This window comes from Anomaloglossus baeobatrachus, chromosome 4 (assembly GCF_048569485.1).
Source record: "Anomaloglossus baeobatrachus isolate aAnoBae1 chromosome 4, aAnoBae1.hap1, whole genome shotgun sequence".
NCBI lineage: Eukaryota > Metazoa > Chordata > Amphibia > Anura > Aromobatidae > Anomaloglossus > Anomaloglossus baeobatrachus.
In genome coordinates this window covers 598859588-598879737 of record NC_134356.1, presented here as the reverse complement: position 1 = coordinate 598879737, position 20150 = coordinate 598859588, and the positions used below count along the sequence as shown (strand labels likewise).

General features: G+C 50.8%; 1 protein-coding gene across 1 annotated transcript in view; it reads right to left on the bottom strand.

The window, feature by feature from the left end:
• The window catches only part of TMEM230 (transmembrane protein 230), a 28297-nt gene extending 10903 nt beyond the window's left edge, over positions 1-17394 (bottom strand). The window contains exon 1 of the mRNA XM_075342922.1: positions 17304-17394. The gene's annotated coding sequence lies outside the window, so the exon portion shown is untranslated. The remainder of the gene's footprint in view (positions 1-17303) is intronic.
• Between the last annotated feature and the right edge of the window lie 2756 nt (positions 17395-20150).

The following is a 20150-nucleotide window of genomic DNA, read 5'->3' as shown; positions in this document are numbered from 1 at the left end:
GAGGAAGACTTACGGGCCCGAGTCATAGTGGAGATGACTTCAGGAGGAATATCAGAAGCCGTCAAAATCCAGGACTCAAGAGCCACGCCGACAATTTGAGTGCCGCAGAATTCGGGCGGAAAAACGGACATTGCGAGAGCAGGTCTGGACAGTCCGGAAGATGCCACGGCATCTCCACGGACAGTTGGAGCAGGTCCGGATACCAAGCTCGCCTGGGCCAGTCCGGTGCAATGAGGATGACTCGACGGCCCTCCATTCTGATCTTGCGCACGACTCTGGGCAAGAGAGCTAGAGGGGAAAATACGTAGGACAGACAAAACTGGGACCAGTCTTGAACCAGAGCGTCCGCGGCGAAGGCCTGAGGATCGTGGGAGCCAGCTACGTAAACCGGAACCTTGTTGTTGTGACGGGATGCCATTAGGTCCACGTCCGGAGTGCCCCACTTGCGGCAGATTGACTGAAACACTGCCGGGTGCAGGGACCACTCGCCACCGTCCACGGATTGACGGCTGAGATAATCTGCCTCCCAGTTTTCTACGCCAGGGATGTGGACTGCGGATATGGTGGACTTGGAGTCCTCCGCCCATTGAAGAATGCGTTGGACCTCCAACATTGCCAGGCGGCTGCGTGTCCCGCCTTGGTGATTGATGTAGGCAACCGCTGTCGCGTTGTCTGACTGGACTCGAATGTGCCTGCCCGCCAACAGGTGGTGAAAGGCTAGGAGAGCTAGAAGCACAGCTCTGGTTTCCAGCACATTGATTGAAAGCGCTGACTCGGACGGAGTCCAAGTGCCCTGTGGTGGAGATGTACCGCTCCCCAGCCGGATAGGCTGGCATCCGTGGTGAGAATCACCCAGGACGGAGTCAGGAAGGAGCGCCCTTGGGACAGGGAGAGGGGTCGAAGCCACCACTGAAGAGAGCTCCTGGTCCATGGAGACAGAGCCACTAACCTCTGTAAGGAGGAAGGCTGCTTGTCCCAACAGCGGAGAATGTCCAGCTGCAGAGGATGCAGATGGAACTGGGCAAAGGGAACCGCCTCCATGGAGGCCACCATTTGACCCAGCACCTGCATCAGACGCCTGAGGGTATCACGGCGGGGCCTCAGGAGAGAGCGCACCGCCAACCGGAGTGACAGCTGTTTGTCTAAGGGAAACTTCACAAGTGCCGGCAAGTCTCGGACTGCATCCCTAGGTACGTGAGACTCTGGGTCGGAGTCAGAGTGGATTTGGGAAGATTGACAATCCACCCGAATTGGGCTAGGGTGGCGAGAGTGAGCGAAACACTCCGCTGACAGTCTGCGCTGGATGGACCCTTGACCAGAAGGTCGTCCAGATAAGGAAGCACTGCTAACCCCTGAAGGTGCAGGACCGCAATCACTGCCGCCATGACCTTGGTGAATACCCGAGGGGCCGTGGCTAACCCGAAGGGGAGAGCCACGAATTGGAAATGATCCTCTCCTATCGCAAAACGTAACCAACGCTGATGTGACACTGCGATTGGCACATGTAGATAGGCATCTCTGATGGCGATGGACGCCAGGAACTCCCCTTGGGTCATAGAGGCAATGACTGATCGCAGAGACTCCATGCGAAAATGCCGCACCCGGACATGTTTGTTGAGAAGCTTGAGATCCAGGATGGGCCGGAAGGTACCGTCCTTTTTTGGAACTAGGAAGAGATTTGAGTAAAAACCTCTGAACCATTCCTGAGCGGGAACTGGGACAATCACTCCGTTTGCCTGCAAGAACGCCACAGCCTGCGAGAAGGCGGCGGCCTTGGAGCAGGGGGGAGTTGAGAGAAAAAATCTGTTTGGAGGGCTGGAAGAGAATTCTATCCTGTAGCCGTGAGATATGATGTCTCTCACCCACTGATCGGAGACTTGCTTTAACCAAGCGTCGCCAAAGTGGGAGAGCCTGCCACCGACTAAGGACGTGGCTGGAGCGGGCCGAGAGTCATGAGGAAGCTGCCTTAGTGGCAGAACCTCCTGCGGTCTTCTGCGGACGCGCTTTTGGGCGCCAGTTGGATTTCTGATCCTTGGCTGAGTTAGCGGACGAGGCGGAAGGCTTAGAGGATGACCAGTTGGAGGGACGAAAGGAACGAAACCTCGATTGATTCCTACCCTGGGCGGGTTTCCTGGTCTTGGTTTGTGGCATGGAAGTACTCTTCCCGCCAGTAGCTTCTTTAATGATTTCATCCAGCTGTTCACCAAACAGCCGTGAACCAGCAAAAGGGAGCCCAGCAAGAAACTTCTTGGAAGAAGCATCTGCCTTCTACTCTCGAAGCCACAAAATCCTGCGGATAACAAGAGAATTAGCTGAAGCCACTGCAGTGCGGTGAGCAGCCTCTAGCATGGCAGACATGGCATAGGATGAAAAAGCTGAAGCCTGAGCAGTTAAGGTAACCATCTCAGGCATAGATTCCTTGGTGAGGGAATGCCTCTCCTCTAGAGAAGCAGAGATGGCTTTGAGAGCCCACATTGCTGCAAAAGTCGGGGAAAACGCGGCCCCCGCAGCTTCATACACAGATTTGGCCAGAAGGTCAATCTGACGGTCAGTGGAATCCTTAAGTGAGGTGCCATCAGCCACCGACACAACGGTCCGGGCTGATAGCCTAGACACCGGGGGGGTCTACCTTTGGGGAGTGAGACCACTCCTTGACCACCTCAGGTGGAAAAGGAAACCGGTCATCAGAACCACGCTTTGGAAAGCGTTTGTCAGGGCAGGCCCTGGGTTTGGTCACAGCGGTCTGAAAACTGGAGTGGTTAAAGAACACACTCTTCACTCTCTTAGGCGAGGTAAACTGATGTTTTTCTGCCAAAGAGAGTTGCTCCTCTGACACTGGCGGATTGAGATCCAGCACAGAACTAATAGAAGCAATCAAATCACTAAGATCTGAGTCACCCTCAGAGAAATCGATGGGATACATAGCCTCCGAGCCCCCAGTGAGGGCATCCTCCTCATCTTGAGAGTCAGCTCTTGAGACAGAGCCGTGGGATGGGGAGGGGAGGAAACCCTGCGCCTTCTCTCAGAAGGACAGGGTCTGGGATCAGATGATGAATCCTCCGTGAGCTCTGATGGACGGAGGTCAGAGGATAGGAGTCCTCTGTCAAGAGTATTAGAGGCACCCTGTGAGGGGGGGCTGATGCATATTCAAAGTCCTGAACAAAAGTCCCCTCAGCAAATGACTGGGATATGGACCTAGAAAAGGACTCTACCCAGGCCGGGGGTTCAGTCACAGGTGCAGCAGCAGCCTGAGAGACCACTGGGGGTGAGACTCCAGGCTGTGGCACCGCCAAGTTAGAGCAGACATCACAATGTGGATAGGTGCTCGGCTCAGGCAGCAGGAGCTTACATATACCCCAACAAGAGGAGAGCGCTGTTCCCAATAGGGTCACAATAATGTATCAAACACATTTATAAATATATAGTTTTTATTATATCTAAATATCATATTTTATATTTCAAGAGAATAACAATACATAGAGTGCTGGTGCTCACAGAGAATTAAAAAACCCCTACCCCATAAAAACATCCAGAACCAAACTGGTGCGTTGTGGAACCAATATAATCAATAAATATATATAGCTGGGTATCAAAAATTCATGGAGAACCCCCAATTACCACTCACAGCATACATAAAGTGCTAGTGCATTCACATCATAATGTAGACCGCCAATCAAAGCCCAGAACCAATGGTTTGAATAGCAACAGAATTAAATATTAAATATTCTATAACATAAATATGTCACCATATAGTTGCAGTTCAAATCATTCATAGAGTAAAGAACTTTTAGCCACATGCCTGGGTAACCATTACAGTTACAGTTATAGCTGGAGGGTAAAGCGGAGAAAAGTAATTGTAATCCAGATTGGTGAACCACAACGCCCAGCACCTCGACGCGCGTTTCGCCTCTCGCTTCGTCAGGAGGTGCTGGGGTAGCTGCGGGGTCACCCATTTGTATTGTGAAGCCCACCTGAAATCCATTATGGCGCACGCCGCGCGAAGGAGTCCGCGTCATCCATCTCAGTCGGCGTCCCAGAGGAGATCCTGCGCATGCGCAAGGAAAACTCCCTCTATTGGGCGCCGGCCGGGAAGGGGAGGCAGACTCCGACGCGCAGAGCGCGCTCTGACATCAGTGCAGCCTTGTAGCCATATTAAGGGCAAAAGTAATGGCAACCATAACGAGCAGGTATAACGGAAGGTAAAGACAGCAGAGCCACATTTAGTAACATTAACATGATCATATATATATATATATATAAAGAAATCCCCATATACCAGGATAGAGATATAGTTTGGTCAGTATAGGAGATCCTGATATGTGCATGTAAGGTAAAGTAAGATCTACATAGTATAAAGAACATACACATATGTATATATCATGTTAAATTACAAGATCTATCACATAAGAACAATTTCAACCAGATCCCAATCCTCAGTCTCTATCCATATTGAGAGTGATGATTTTCACATAGTCATTTTTCATGCTCTGCGATATTTAGTCCATATATATACTTCATCCCATCAGGTGCTCCATATGGATGCATAACGAATTCTATGTAAAAAAGACATATATGCAGGGCTGTATTTTGCCTTCATGCTGCCCTAGGCACTTTAAGTGGTCGCGCCCCTTAGTGACAACGTAAAACTGAGTTTTCGCACACGACATCTGTTTAAGGCAGATCTACTCTGTAAAACACTTGAAAAAGTATCAATGAGAAATGAAGGGCACTAACCCCTCCAATGGGGATCACCACAGGCACATCAAAACATAGCATGAGTATAAAATATTCCCACCACACCGTCCCCACTTATATACTGTGACTGTCACACTGCCCCTAATAAACTACACACTGCCCTCCCTTATAAATTATACCCACCACACCTTCCTCAATTATGAAATATGATCTGCACATTGTCCTCACATCATGCTGCCCCCTCCTCACAATGTCCCATGCATGCTGCTGCCCCCTCCTCACAATGTCCCATGCATGCTGCCCCCTCCTCACAATGTCCCATGCATACTGCCCCCTCCTCACAATGTCCCATGCATACTGCCCCCTCCTCACAATGTCCCATGCATGCTGCTGCCCCCTCCTCACAATGTCCAATGCATGCTGCCCCCTCCTCACAATGTCCCATGCATACTGCCCCCTCCTCACAATGTCCCATGCATACTGCCCCCTCCTCACAATGTCCCATGCATACTGCCCCCTCCTCACAGTGTCCCATGCATGCTGCCCCCTCCTCACAATGTCCCATGCATGCTGCCCCCTCCTCACAATGTCCCATGCATGCTGCCCCCTCCTCACAATGTCCCATGCATGCTGCCCCCTCCTCACAATGTCCCATGCATGCTGCCTCCTCCTCACAGTGTCCCATGCATGCTGCCCCCTCCTCACAGTGTCCCATGCATGCTGCCCCCTCCTCACAGTGTCCCATGCATGCTGCCCCCTCCTCACAATGTCCCATGCATGCTGCCCCCTCCTCACAATGTCCCATGCATGCTGCCCCCTCCTCACAATGTCCCATGCATGCTGCCCCCTCCTCACAATGTCCCATGCATACTGCCCCCTCCTCACAATGTCCCATGCATGCTGCCCCCTCCTGACAGTGTCCGATGCATGCTGCCCCTCCTCACAATGTCCCATGCATGCTGCCCCCTCCTCACAATGTCCCGTGCATGCTGCCCCCTCCTCACAGTGTCCCGTGCATGCTGCCCCTCTCCATGAGCTCCTAATGCTGCCTTCCTCTTTTCCATAATGACATCTCCATGCTGCCCCACTCATCATACTAAGACCACCACACTAGCGCTTATGCTGACACACACACACACACACACACACACACACTACCCCACTCTTTATATTGACTCCCCTACATTGTTCCACTCCATACTGAGCCCACACATGCTGCCCCTTCTCCATAATGAGCTCCCAATGCTGCCCCCCTCTTATTCTGAGTCCTTACACTCCCCCCCCCATCGATATTGTCATTGCTCTATCCCTTAACCCTTGTCATCTCTATCTAGCATTGGCCCCTCTCTTCCATTCCCCCAGCAGCAGCCTCTCTCCCCCTGCCTCCAGCAGCAGCCTCTCCCCCAGCATCAGCCTCTCTCCCCCCAGCCTCCCCCAGCATCAGCCTCTCTCCCCCCAGCCTCCCTCAGCATCAGCCTCCCTGCTCCCAGCTTACCCCAGCATCAGCCTCTCTCCTCTCATCCTCCCCCAGCATGAGCCTCCTCCAGCATCAGCCTCTCTCCTCCCAGCCTCCCCCAGCATGAGCCTCCTCCAGCATCAGCCTCTCTCCTCCCAGCCTCCCCCAGCATCAGCCTCCCTGCTCCCAGCATCAGCCTCCTTCCTCCCAGCATCAGCCTCCCTCCTCCCAGCCTCCCCCAGCATCAGCCTCCCTCCTCCCAGCCTCCCCCAGCATCAGCCTCCCTCCTCCCAGCCTCCCCCAGCATCAGCCTCCCTCCTCCCAGCCCCCCTCCTCCAAGCCTCCCCCAGCATCAGCCTCCCAGAGCATCAGCCTCCCTCCTCCCCCTCCCAGCCTCCCCCAGCATCAGCCTCTCTCCTCCCAGCCTCCCCCAGCATCAGCCTCCCTGCTCCCAGCTTCCCCCAGTATCAGCCTCCCTCCTCCCAGCATCAGCCTCCCTCTTCCCAGCATCAGCCTCCCTCTTCCCAGCCTCCCCCAGCATCAGCCTCCCTCTTTCCAGGCTCCCCCAGCATCAGCCTCCCTCCTCCCAGCCTCCCCCAGCATCAGCCTCCCTCAGCATCAGCCTCCCTCAGCATCAGCCTCCCTCCTCCCAGCCTCCCCCAGCATCAGCCTCCCTCCTCCCAGCAGCATCAGCCTCCCTCCTCCTAGCCTCCCCCAGCATCAGCCTCCCTCCTCCCAGCATCAGCCTCCCTCCTCCTAGCCTCCCCCAGCATCAGCCTCCCTCCTCCCAGCATCAGCCTCCCTCCTCCTAGCCTCCCCCAGCATCAGCCTCCCTCCTCCCAGCATCAGCCTCCCTCCTCCTAGCCTCCCCCAGCATCAGCCTCCCTCCTCCCAGCATCAGCCTCCCTCCTCCTAGCCTCCCCCAGCATCAGCCTCCCTCCTCCCAGCATCAGCCTCCCTCAGCTTCCCTCCTCCAAGCCTCACCCTCCCCCTCCCAGCCTCCCCCAGTATCAGCCTCCCTCAGCATCAGCCTCCCCCAGCCTCAGCCTCCCTCCTCCCAGCCTCAGCCTCCCTCCTCCCAGCCTCCCCCAGCATCAGCCTCCCTCCTCCCAGCCTCCCCCAGCATCAGACTCCCTCCTCCCAGCCTCCCTCAGCATCAGCCTCCCTCCTCCCAGCCTCCCTCAGCATCAACTTCCCTCCTCCAACCCTCCCCCTCCCAGCCTCCCCCAGCATCAGCCTCCCCCAGAATCAGTCTCTCTCCTCCCAGCCTCCCCCAGCATCTGCCTCTCTCCTCCCCAGCCTCAGCCTCTCTCTCTCTCTCTCTCCCCAGCCTCCCCCCCAGCCTCAGCCTCTCTCTCCCCCCAGCCTCCCCCAGCATCAGCCTCTCTCCTCTCAGCCTCTCTCCCCAGCCTCCCCCCCAGCCTTAGCCTCTCTCCCCCCAGCCTCAGCCTCTCTCCCCCCAGCCTCTCTCTCCCCCCAGCCTCTCTCTCCCCCCAGCCCCAGCCTCTCTCTCTCCCCCCAGCCCCAGCCTCTCCTCCCAGCCCCAGCCTCTCTCTCCTCCCAGCCCCAGCCTCTCTCTCCCCCAGCCTCCCTCTCCCCCAGCCTCCCTCTCCCCCAGCCTCAGCCTCTCTCCCCCCAGACTCAGCCTCTCTTCCCAGCCTCCCCCCAGCCTCAGCCTCTCTCTCTTCCCAGCCTCCCCCCAGCCTCAGCCTCTCTCTCTCTTCCCAGCCTCCCCCCAGCCTCAGCCTCTTTCTCTGCCCAGCCTCCCCTTGCATGATTATAGTGGACAAAAAGAGGCATCGCAACGATCATCAACTAACCTGTAAGGAGCCCATACATTCTAGGCTCTGCCTCTGCCTAACCTGCTCCGGTGCCCGCCGTCCTGCTCTGGCTGGCTCCTCTTCTGGCTGGCTCCAGCTTCAGACGCGTCCTCCTCCGCGGCGTGTGTCATCTGCAGCATTGGACGCTGCAGCACGGGGCAGTGAGCTGATTGTCGCGCCCGCACGCCTCTGACCCCGGAAGTGCAGGCGATGGAACTTCCGGGGTTAATCAGCTCACCATGCCTGGCGCCCGCCATGTATTTAAATAGACAGAAGTGCGCCTCCCCTCCCTCTCACCCCCCGTCCCCTCCCGAACACAGCCGAGTGTAACGGAGGGAGGGATGGGGGGCGGGGATGTAAAAAAAAAAAAAAAAAATGTATATAAATTTTTTTTTTTTTTTTTTTGCTGCCAGAAACTGCCGCCCCCCGCAACGTGCCGCCCTAGGCATGGGACCACGGGTGCCTAGTGGCAAATACGGCCCTGCATATATGTATAATGATATTAGTGAGTGACCATGCAGATTAAAAGATGAGATAGTCGGCAGCAAGCAAAATGTCAAAAACCTAACCCTCATAACTAATCCTCTATTCTAATGCTACATCAACCGAACCACCAAAATACAAAGGACCATACCCACAAAAAGCGGAGAGAGCAGGGCGGAAGACAAGGGGGCTTATTGGGCAGATCACGTAATGGAGAGATTTCGTCACAAGAATGGCTTGAAGGATATGAAATCATTCAGACCATTCGGTTTTTCAGTCTCCAACACTGTGATCCACCTAACCTCTTTTTGTGCGAGAATCCTCTTAGGGTCACCCCCCTAGAGCTGAAGTAGATCCTGTCAATGCCTCGAAATTTAAGGAGGCGCCAGTTGCAATTATGGCTTTCCTTGAAATGCTTAGGGATGTTTTTTAGCATTTCAATTTCCTCTAATTTAACAATCTTGGCAGCCTTCTTAATGTCCCTAATGTGCTCAAGGATCCTAACCCTCAATTCACGAGAGGTGAGGCCCACGTAGATGAGCCCACAGGGACATTTAGCCCAATAGACCACATAGGTCGTCCTACAATTGATACTGTGAAATATCTTAAACTCCCTATCATTGGCAGAGTTGTGAAAGGTAGTTGCCCTTTCCATCTGTAGGCAGGCCCCACAATCCCCACAACTAGAGGAACCCCATCTGGGTCCCCTGGTTTTCTCCAAAAAATTAGAGGGCGGGGGTATATAATGGCTTTTCACCATTATGTCCTTGAGGGTCTTGGATCTCCGCGGGGTAATGGAGGGTCTATCCGACAGGACAGACTTCAGATCCCTGTCTAACAAAAGTATAGGCCAATATCTCTCAATCACCTGTTTCATTTCTAACCATGTAGAATGGTACGGTGTTATCAGTCTCCCCTGGTTGTCTATTTTTCTTGCAGCTGGTCGTAACAGGTCATCCCTTGATGTTGTTCTAGCCCTATCATAGCCACGTTGAATGGCCTGATCATTATAAGATCTCTTTCTTAACCGTTTTTTTAGTTCCAGGGCTTGGCCCTCGAACAAGTCAGAAATAATCCACGGCCTTCCCCCCTTGTCGTCCTGCCCCACAATAGAACTCTTCAATAAGTTGGTCATTCAGGAGCTGCGTAAATTGCCAGAAACGAGATCATATGACAACTTGAACCAGAATCAACGCAGAGTAATTGAGGAACTCTCTGGGATGAAGGATATTGTGGTGAAGCAGGCCGACAAGGGGGGCAATGTCGTGGTCTGGCCTACGGTAAAATATGAACGCGAGGCATTCAAACAGTTGAATGATCGCACATGTTACCGTAGACTACAGAATAACCCGACTGTATCATTCCTGTGTGAACTTGAAATCATCCTGAAAAAAGCTTTGGATGATAATATTATACCACAGTCAATATTTGATGGTCTGATTAATAGACTCCCCATGACACCTACAATATATTTTCTGCAAAAGTCCACAAAGACATAGAGAATCCCCCGGGCAGACCAATTGTGTCAGGGATTAATGGTCTTTGTGAACCTGTTTGCAATTTCCTGGATCACTATTTGAAGCCCCTTATGTTCGATCTTCCCTCGTACATAAGAGACTCCACGGATTTCTTGGTTCGTCTGCAGGGTCTACATCTGGATGGAGACTCCATAATGCTGACTGCAGACTTGGAGTCTTTGTACACATCTATTGCACATGATGATGGTTTGAGGGCAGTGGATTTCTTTTTGAACACCACAACATTGGACAGATATCTGATTGATCTCCTGCTCACCCTGCTTTGATTTATGCAGCCAAACGAGAACAAGTCCTGCACTGCCTGCCCTCAATTTACCTTTTGGTTCAGTGGCTCACGTGCTGATGGTTATCATGTGGCGCTGGTTTCAGGCGCAGCGTGCTGGTCGGTAGCAGACAGCTAGGGGATCCAACAGCAGGGAGACGAAAAATCGACCGCAAACAGCTGCTATGCCAAACAATTTCTTTTATTTAGACGATTTTCTCCATAGGTGCAGGTAAAAATGCGGGAGGTGGCTTGGATGCGAGTCCCTCCACAGGACGACGGCCGTTTCGTCTGTAAGTCAGACTTCTACGGGACCCTCCATTACCCCGCGGAGATCCAAGACCCTCAAGGACATAATGGTGAAAAGCCATTATATACCCCCGCCCTCTAATTTTTTGGAGAAAACCAGGGGACCCAGATGGGGTTCCTCTAGTTGTGGGGATTGTGGGGCCTGCCTACAGATGGAAAGGGCAACTACCTTTCACAACTCTGCCAATGATAGGGAGTTTAAGATAGTTCACAGTATCAATTGTAGGACGACCTATGTGGTCTATTGGGCTAAATGTCCCTGTGGGCTCATCTACGTGGGCCTCACCTCTCGTGAATTGAGGGTGAGGATCCTTGAGCACATTAGGGACATTAAGAAGGCTGCCAAGATTGTTAAATTAGAGGAAATTGAAATGCTAAAAAACATCCCTAAGCATTTCAAGGAAAGCCATAATTGCAACTGGCGCCTCCTTAAATTTCGAGGCATTGACAGGATCTACTTCAGCCCTAGGGGGGTGACCCTAAGAGGATTCTCGCACAAAAAGAGCTTAGGTGGATCACAGTGTTGGAGACTGAAAAACCGAATGGTCTGAATGATTTCATATCCTTCAAGCCATTCTTGTGACGAAATCTCTCCATTACGTGATCTGCCCAATAAGCCCCCTTGTCTTCCGCCCTGCTCTCTCCGCTTTTTGTGGGTATGGTCCTTTGTATTTTGGTGGTTCGGTTGATGTAGGATTAGAATAGAGGATTAGTTATGAGGGTTAGGTTTTTGACATTTTGCTTGCTGCCGACTATCTCATCTTTTAATCTGCATGGTCACTCACTAATATCATTATACATATATGTCTTTTTTACATAGAATTCGTTATGCATCCATATGGAGCACCTGATGGGATGAAGTATATATATGGACTATATGGACTAAATATCGCAGAGCATGAAAAATGACTATGTGAAAATCATCACTCTCAATATGGATAGAGACTGAGGATTGGGATCTGGTTGAAATTGTTCTTATGTGATAGATCTTGTAATTTAACATGATATATACATATGTGTATGTTCTTTATACTATGTAGATCTTACTTTACCTTACATGCACATATCAGGATCTCCTATACTGACCAAACTATATCTCTATCCTGGTATATGGGGATTTCTTTATATATATATATATATGATCATGTTAATGTTACTAAATGTGGCTCTGCTGTCTTTACCTTCCGTTATACCTGCTCGTTATGGTTGCCATTACTTTTGCCCTTCCTTAATATGGCTACAAAACTGCACTGATGTCAGAGCGCGCTCTGCGCGTCGGAGTCTGCCTCCCCTTCCCGGCCGGCGCCCAATAGAGGGAGTTTTCCTTGCACATGCGCAGGATCTCCTCTGGGACGCCGACTGAGATGGATGACGCGGACTCCTTCGCGCGGCGTGCACCATAATGGATTTCAGGTGGGCTTCACAATACAAATGGGTGACCCCGCAGCTACCCCAGCACCTCCTGACGAAGCGAGAGGCGAAACGCGCGTCGAGGTGCTGGGCGTTGTGGTTCACCAATCTGTATTACAATTACTTTTCTCCTCCGCTTTACCCTCCAGCTATAACGGTAACTGTAATGGTTACCCAGACATGTGGCTAAAAGTTCTTTACTCTATGAATGATTTGAACTGCAACTATATGGTGACATATTTGTGTTATAGAATATTTAATATTTAATTCTGTTGCTATTCAAACCATTGGTTCTGGGCTTTGATTGGCGGTCTACATTATGATGTGAATGCACTAGCACTTTATGTATGCTGTGAGTGGTAATTGGGGGTTCTCCATGAATTTTTGATACCCAGCTATATATATTTATTGATTATATTGGTTCCACAACGCACCAGTTTGGTTCTGGATGTTTTTATGGGGTAGGGGTTTTTTAATTCTCTGTGAGCACCAGCACTCTATGTATTGTTATTCTCTTGAAATATAAAATATGATATTTAGATATAATAAAAACTATATATTTATAAATGTGTTTGATACATTATTGTGACCCTATTGGGAACAGCGCTCTCCTCTTGTTGGGGTATATGCATTTTTCAGTGAGACCTGCTGTAAAAAGCACTATAAAGTTATGATATGGATCTGTATCCTCTTTTTTGGTTTAAAGCAGGAGCTTACATGCAGTGCATGCAGAATAAAGCTTTGGAGCCTTGCTCCTTCTGTGAGACATGCTGCTGGAGTGGGGGCTTTGCAGAGAATGAACCCCAGGGAGAATATACAGAGGTCCACAACCGGAGACCGGCTGTGGCTTACCAGACCGCTGAGCGCGGTGTTGTGTGCCCTCCAGATCCCGAAGCCCGGTCCCCCAGTCGCAGCACCTCAGCAGAGATGCAGAATGCAGGATGTCCCAGAGCAGAGTGAACTCTGCCTGAGAAGAGGACGTTCCTATAAAAGAGCGGGAACTGGAGGGCTATAGAGACCTGCAGGGAAGGAGGGACGCCCCAGCAGTGGGGAGTGTCCCTCCCCTGTGTAGAACGGCCCCGGGAGGAGCCGAACCTGTCCCTCTGCATGAGTGACATGCGAGGGCAGGAAAATGAAACTAGGCCTCCGGCGAAGCCAGGGCCTAAATTTAAGCGGCGAGGCCGACAAGCAGGCACCATTGGCGCGGTTCTCAGGCAAAAGCTAGAGAACCCGCCAGAAAAGTTAAAACAATCACATACAGCATACTCTCCCCTTACAATAAAGAACCGGGACCCCCAACATAAACGTCTCAGGTACTTAGCTGCTGAGACGCAGGGCCATGTCCCTGGGGATGAGTGCTCCGGTCCAACAGAATCCTCAAGGGGCTGTGGATGGAGACCGGACTCCTGCCAGGCATGGAGACCGTGCTGGCTCCCACTTCAAGCCAGAGCCCAGAAGGGATGGTGAAGGAGCGCGGCATGTAAGGCTGCAGCCTTGTAAATCAACCTTAACAACACCGCCGACACAGTGGGGTGAGAAGGGACATGCCGGGAGTCCAGACATGGACCCGCTTTTCTTCAAACTCTTTCCAAAAGTCAAACAAATCAGATGAGAATGCATGTGTGGATGTATGCCTCCTGACAAAAAGCAATAAACTGGCTAGGACTGGCTACCAGGGGGTGTATAAGCTCAGAGGGAGGAGCTACACTTTTAAGTGTAGTACTTTGTGTGTCCTCCGGAGGCAGAAGCTAAACACCCATGGTCTGGGTCTCCCAAAGGAACGATAAATGTCAGAAAGTGACCTGTGGTGAAGATTTTCTATTTAAAAAATGTCACTCTATGCTGAAGATATTCACCACGGCTTTCCCCCTTTGTGATTATCGATGTGAAAGCAGCAGCACATCGGCATCATAATGTACACCGAAATCTGCAACAAAAACGACAGGAAACCACTACAGGAATCCAGCAGTCCCATGTCGGCACCCCATTAATGGGCTCCCACAAGTAGATACTGTATATTGGTGTTCTGTGGTAATCTCTAAAGGAAAACTACTGGAGAGGATGTAAATGTATAGGGATTGTCCACTTTCAGGTTTTGAGGGTTTGTTTTTTTTTTTTTACCTAATGAGGTTGTTCGAGAATGAGATAAAATAGCATCCCTGATAAAATTAAAAAAATGCAGCTTGTCCTAGTCATGTCAGTATGGGCTGCAGACTGAAGAGATACAGGTCCTGAGACCTGTGTGTCAACTGACAAGTGCTATATAACACATACCTCAGTCAATGTGTCACATGTGGAAAATATACTGTAGCTCTTCCTTGCAGAGCACAATAAGGTTATTTCCCTGGATTTCCAGGAGCATTCTCCCATGTTTATATTTTCCAATTACATGGCAGTCATTCTCTGCAATCCTGGTATGAAGCTGCCAGACTGATTGAGGAGGAGGTTGAGGCTGGAGATCATCTCATGAAGCACATCATGGGTTAAAATATTTCTTCACACATTATAGTCGGCAACTGACTGAGGTAGGTGAAATATAGCTCGTGAGTTGACACGTAGTTCTTGGGAGCTATATGTCTTCAGTCTGCAGCCCATATTAACACGTGACTAGGCCAGGCATGCAGTGTGAATTATACCAGGCATGCCATTTTATCTCATTCTTAGAGAACCCCTTAAATACTATTTATAATTGGGGGATAAAACTCATTTTTACAATTGGTTTAATGAAAGGTTATGCTCATTATAGTCTGCGTTGGGCCCCCTTCACACATACCAAAGACACGGACACACGTAGACCCATTAGAATCATTGCGTGTTTTCACATGGACCATGTTAAAGTGTGGAGCATACATGTGTCTGTTTTTCTCCGGCAGCACGGGTGTGATCCATGTGACATGTACCGGAGAAAACCACGTGTCTGGAAAATAAAATGCTTTTTTGTACTCACCTGTCTCCACCACTGATGTCTCTAGTGCTGCTGCCACGTGCTTTCAACCCCCGCTCATTATGCTCATGCATATTCACGTCATATCGGCCCGGAAGCAGCAGCAGCGGTGGACACAGCACAACGAACAGGCAAGTACAGAAGTTCATGCTGTGTGTGCTATGCAGATGTCACACGGATAGCACACTGACAGAACACACACATGAACACACGCACACACCTACACCACGGACTGTGCAAAACGTGTGTGTTTTGCATGGATGTGTGAAAGAGGCCTTGCTCTGTGAATTGCTGGCTGCAGAATGAATTAAGTGGATGCTATCAGAACAGAATGACTGTTCAATCCAAGAACAGGCGCTCGGTGCACCATAGCGGGGTTAATCAATTATATGCACCTTCCCACCTGCTGGTTTTCTATATCCGCTCTTTTCTGCCTCTATGAAGCCAAAGCTGTCAATCAAAGAAAAGGGGCAGGTGGAGATAGATGGAAAACAAGCAGGTGGAAAGATGGATTTAAAGGGAACCCGTCAGGTCCTGTATACACCATGAACCAAGAGTGCATATGGGTGCATATTCCTAATCTCTGCCTAACTGTCCCTGTATGTAGAAGCATAGATAAAGAGATCTTTAGAAAAAAGTATTCCTAAAGATCCTTTATAATAGGCTAATGAGGAAAGGGACTAGTTGCAAGGACGCTAGTTCCCTTGCCTAATTGGCACCCTTAGCATGTAATCAGACCCCTGTGTGCGTGCTAATGAATGCGCAGCATCAGAGGCAAGGTCTAGCTCACCTCTTTGCTGCCACTGCTGGTTTTTGGCTCAGTGCGCATGATGAGAACATCCCCAGACTTTTGGTTACGCGCACTACACCAGTTTCCAGTCGAGACGCATACACCCGGCTGCTTAGTGCGCATGACTGAAAGTCTGGGCACTCCTGATCATGTACACTGAGCCAAAATCCAGCGTCAGGCACAGTGGCAGCAGAGCTATACCTCTGACATTTCGCATTCATTATGTTAGCACGACCACAGGTGTCAACTAGCCAAGGGAAATATTGCCCTTGTGACTAGTCCCTGCCCTCATTAGCATATCATAAAGGATCTTTAGAAATACCTTTTCTAAAGATCTCTATCTATTCTACTATGCCGGGACCGTTAGACAGGGATTTGCAATATGCACCCAGAACCGCTCTTGGTTCTGGGTGTATATGATACCTGACTGGTTCCTTTAAATGTTTGGCCACTATGATGCATGAGCACCTGTACTGGGATTGAACAGTTACTCTGAGCTGACAGAGTCCCTTTAATTGAGAACCCATCAATTTACTACAAAAGTCTAAAGAGGTGTTTTTGCTGCCACTTGCCAGGGCCCCCGCTGCAGTAATGGAAAAGCCTTTTTAAAAATGGTTTTCTATCCCATAAAATTCTTGTCTATCCCTATAGCGTTACATTCTTACATCATAGCTCTAACTTCTTGGCCCCTATCTCCACCGCTAGGTGATGCAGAGAACTGCATTGTAGCCAATTCAGTGCGACTGTCTGCAGTGCTGCGACCAACCAAGCGGTCAGGGGGGTGCTGTGCGAGGGGAAACTAGAGACACTGCGTCACCGTCATTCTCAGGGTTAATGGGGTCTCATATGTTCCTCCTCCACCAGTCCTGCATATCCCAGCAATTTACCATCATTTTACAACAATGGAGATCCCCTTCAGAGCAATTACCCGCCGCGGCCCCCACATGCAGCACTCAGCAGTGGGCACTGAACCTGCGGCTGAGCTGTGTGCACGTGATACAAGGCTGTGACCAATGAGAAATTGACTCGCTAGTCATCCTGACCCCTGCATGAATGGCTGATAACACAGAATAACAGCGTGCAATGAACAGATATGTTATTAGGTCTCATGTCTGAGACCATCAGTAGTGAAGACTTCCGGCAGGAGACTACTACGGAGCGCCGCAGAGAACATACAGGGTGGCAGTGACAGGCAAGCTACGGAGCGCCGCAGAGGACATACAGGGTGGCAGTGACAGGCAAGCTACGGAGCGCCGCAGAGGACATACAGGGTGGCAGTGACAGGCAAGCTACGGAGCGCCGCAGAGGACATACAGGGTGGCAGTGACAGGCAAGCTACGGAGCGCCGCAGAGGACATACAGGGTGGCAGTGACAGGCAAGCTACGGAGCACCGCAGAGGACATCATACAGGGTGGGCAATAACCGCCAGTAGACTACGGAGCCCCGCAGAGGACATACAGGATGGTCATTACCCGCCAGGAGACTACGGAGTTCCGCAGGACACACAGGGTGGGCAGTGACCAGCAGAACACAATGGAGCCCGGCAATGGACACATAGGTTGGGCTCGGCGCCGCGCACCCATAATCCAATCTACCTGCTGCGTGAGTCCATACTGCGGCTCTAAACCTTCGGACTATACTGTTGTGGCAGGAACTGACGCGAGACACGGGCATGTGAGCAGTCACGTGTGTAATAGAAGCTGCCGGGATTGGTGCAGACATTCGTACTCAGCTTTACAGTTTGTCCGTTTCAATAAGCTTTATTAGCAGCGTGATTTTACAGTGCAGATATCCGGTACAAGAGCGACAAATTCCTGCAAATGTGTCCAACAAATATATAGTGTCTAATTTCACACTTGCGTTGGACGGGATCCGTAACATTGCGTTGTGTGACGCATGCAACGGATGCGTTGCATAAAGTGGCACAACGAATGCTACAGATCGTACAAAATAACGCAATCCGTTAGGCTCTGTGCGCACTGGGAAATGGAATTTTCTTGTGAAAATTCCGCATGTCCTCAAAGATTACCGCACCCGCGGTAAAAAAACCCGCGGGAAACCGCATCCGAAATCCGCATGCGGTTTGCCGCGGTTTTACCGCGGTATTCGCGGTATTGCCGCGTGCGGGTTGGGATGTGCTTTATTGCATTCAATGCAATAAAGCACATTGAAGAAAAAAAAAAAAAAAGTCCTTTAATTCTGAGATAGATAGACAGAAGAATAGATAGAGGGATAGACAGATAGATAGAGGGATAGATAGAAGGATAGAGGACAGATCGCTGCATTTCCCACGGTCGGCAGTGAGTTCACACGTGGGAAATGACCGGTAATTACCTCTGCTGTCTGCTGCTTTCAGCCTGTGTCTGTGACAGTCGCGGCTGGATGGAAGCAGCGCAGGACCCTGTGGATTACGCCGGAACTTTGTTTGGGGGGGTTAATAAAATGGTGAACGAGGCTTGTTTGTTTTATTTAAAATAAAGGATTTTTCGGTGTCTGTGTCTTTTTCACTTTACTTACGGGTTGATCATGTCAGCTGTCACATAGACGCTGCCATGATCAAGCCTGGAGTTAATGGCGGTGGTCCCCCATCACCATTAACCCCTTGTATTACCTTGCCACCACTGCTACACGGTGGCAAGAAGAACCGAGGACACGCCGGCATTGTCGCATAATGCATGCGACAGTACCGGGGCAGCTGCGGCTGATATTCTCGGCTGCGGGAGGGGGAGTGAGGCGGGGGACATTAACCCTGCCCCTCTCCCTCCCCCTCCCCAGCCTGAGAATACCGGGCCGCCGCTGTGTGCTTACCTCGGCTGGACGGTGAATATGCAGCGGAGCCCACGTTCTTTTTTTTCTATATTTCCGTTTTCTTTCTATGTGTGTTCTATGTGTTCTGTGTCTGTGTTCTATGTCTGTGATGTCTGTGTCTGTGATGTGTTTGTGTTTACTCTCTGCACGGCTTCCTCTTCCTGTAATGACATCACTTCCCTGCAAAACCGCAAGCAAGTGATGTACATTACCGGAGGTAAACCGCGAAATACCACAGGGAATAACGCAGGAAAACGCAGTGAACCGCACAGAATTTGCTGCCTGCGTTATTCCCTGCGGGATTTCATGATTAACATTGAGTCAATGGAGTGAAATCCCGCAGCGATGTGTGGAAAAGAAGTGACATGCACTTGCTTTTGCTGCGGGGTTCCCGCAGCAAAACATGCAGCTGTCAAATTCCGCCCAGTGCGCACAGGATTTTTTTTCTCCATAGGATTTGCTGGTGATTCACTGCAGAGATGTTATGAACATTTTCTGCAGCGAAACATGCAGCAAAACCGCAAAAAATCCGCGGCAAAATCCGGTAAGTGCGCACATAGCCTTATAGTTTTTTTTCCCTTGACTTTACACATCTGGGCATGCGCAGTTGTGTAAAGACGGTTGCGTTAACGGAATCCGCCACCATAGGCGTCCATTATAAAAACAACGGACGCCAACGGATTCCTGCAGGTTGCGGTTTTTTGACACTCTGCCAAGCACAGAAAAACACTACATGCAGCGTTCCATCCGCCCAACGGTCACTCGCGGTCAGCGTCAAAACAACTGATACGCCGTGGGACGGATGCAATGAAAGACCATCCGTTGCTATCCGTAGCTCATAGAAGTCTATGAGGAATATAACGGATTCCTGCAAAGGTTGCCGTAATTCCTCAAGGCTGCGGATAGCAACAGAAGCCGTCCAATGCAAGTGTGAAAGTAGCCTAAGGCAAAAAAACGCAAACTGCATGTCACTGGATCCTGTTTTTATGGATTACAACCAAAAAAACGGACCGTTCACTTGCGTTTCTATACGTTTGGGTCCTGTTTTCCTGCTTAGTTTTGACGGATCCGTTTATTCTTTGTCATCTGCCATTCAGCTCTGCTACATGGCCGGTGACAGCAGCCACAGACAGAGCCATGTAGCACAGCTGAATGGCCGCTGACAGCAGACACAGACAGAGCCATGTAGCAGAGCTGAATAGCCGCTGACAGCAGACACAGACAGAGCCATGTAGCACAGCTGAATAGCCGCTGACAGCAGACACAGACAGAGCCATGTAGCAGGCTGAATGGCCGCTGACAGCAGACACAGACAGAGCCGCACGATCAGAATGAACTCAGATGAACTTCACCCGACTTCATTGTCATCCCGCAACTGTCTGTGTGGCATGGCCTAATTTTCGGTCAGCGGTGAAGGTCTCACCGGTGACCGCAAATCCCCTGAGTGACCGCAGTGAGCCGCGCTATCAGCGGTGCCATCACTCAGGTTACCGCGGCCACAACAGAAGTCCTCCCGCTGAGATCTGTGGCCGCGGGTAACCTCAGTGACAGCTCCTCTGATAGCGCGACTCACTTCAGTCGCTGCGGGGAGCTCACAGAGAGCGGTCGTGGTCTGTTACCGCTCTCTGTCAGCT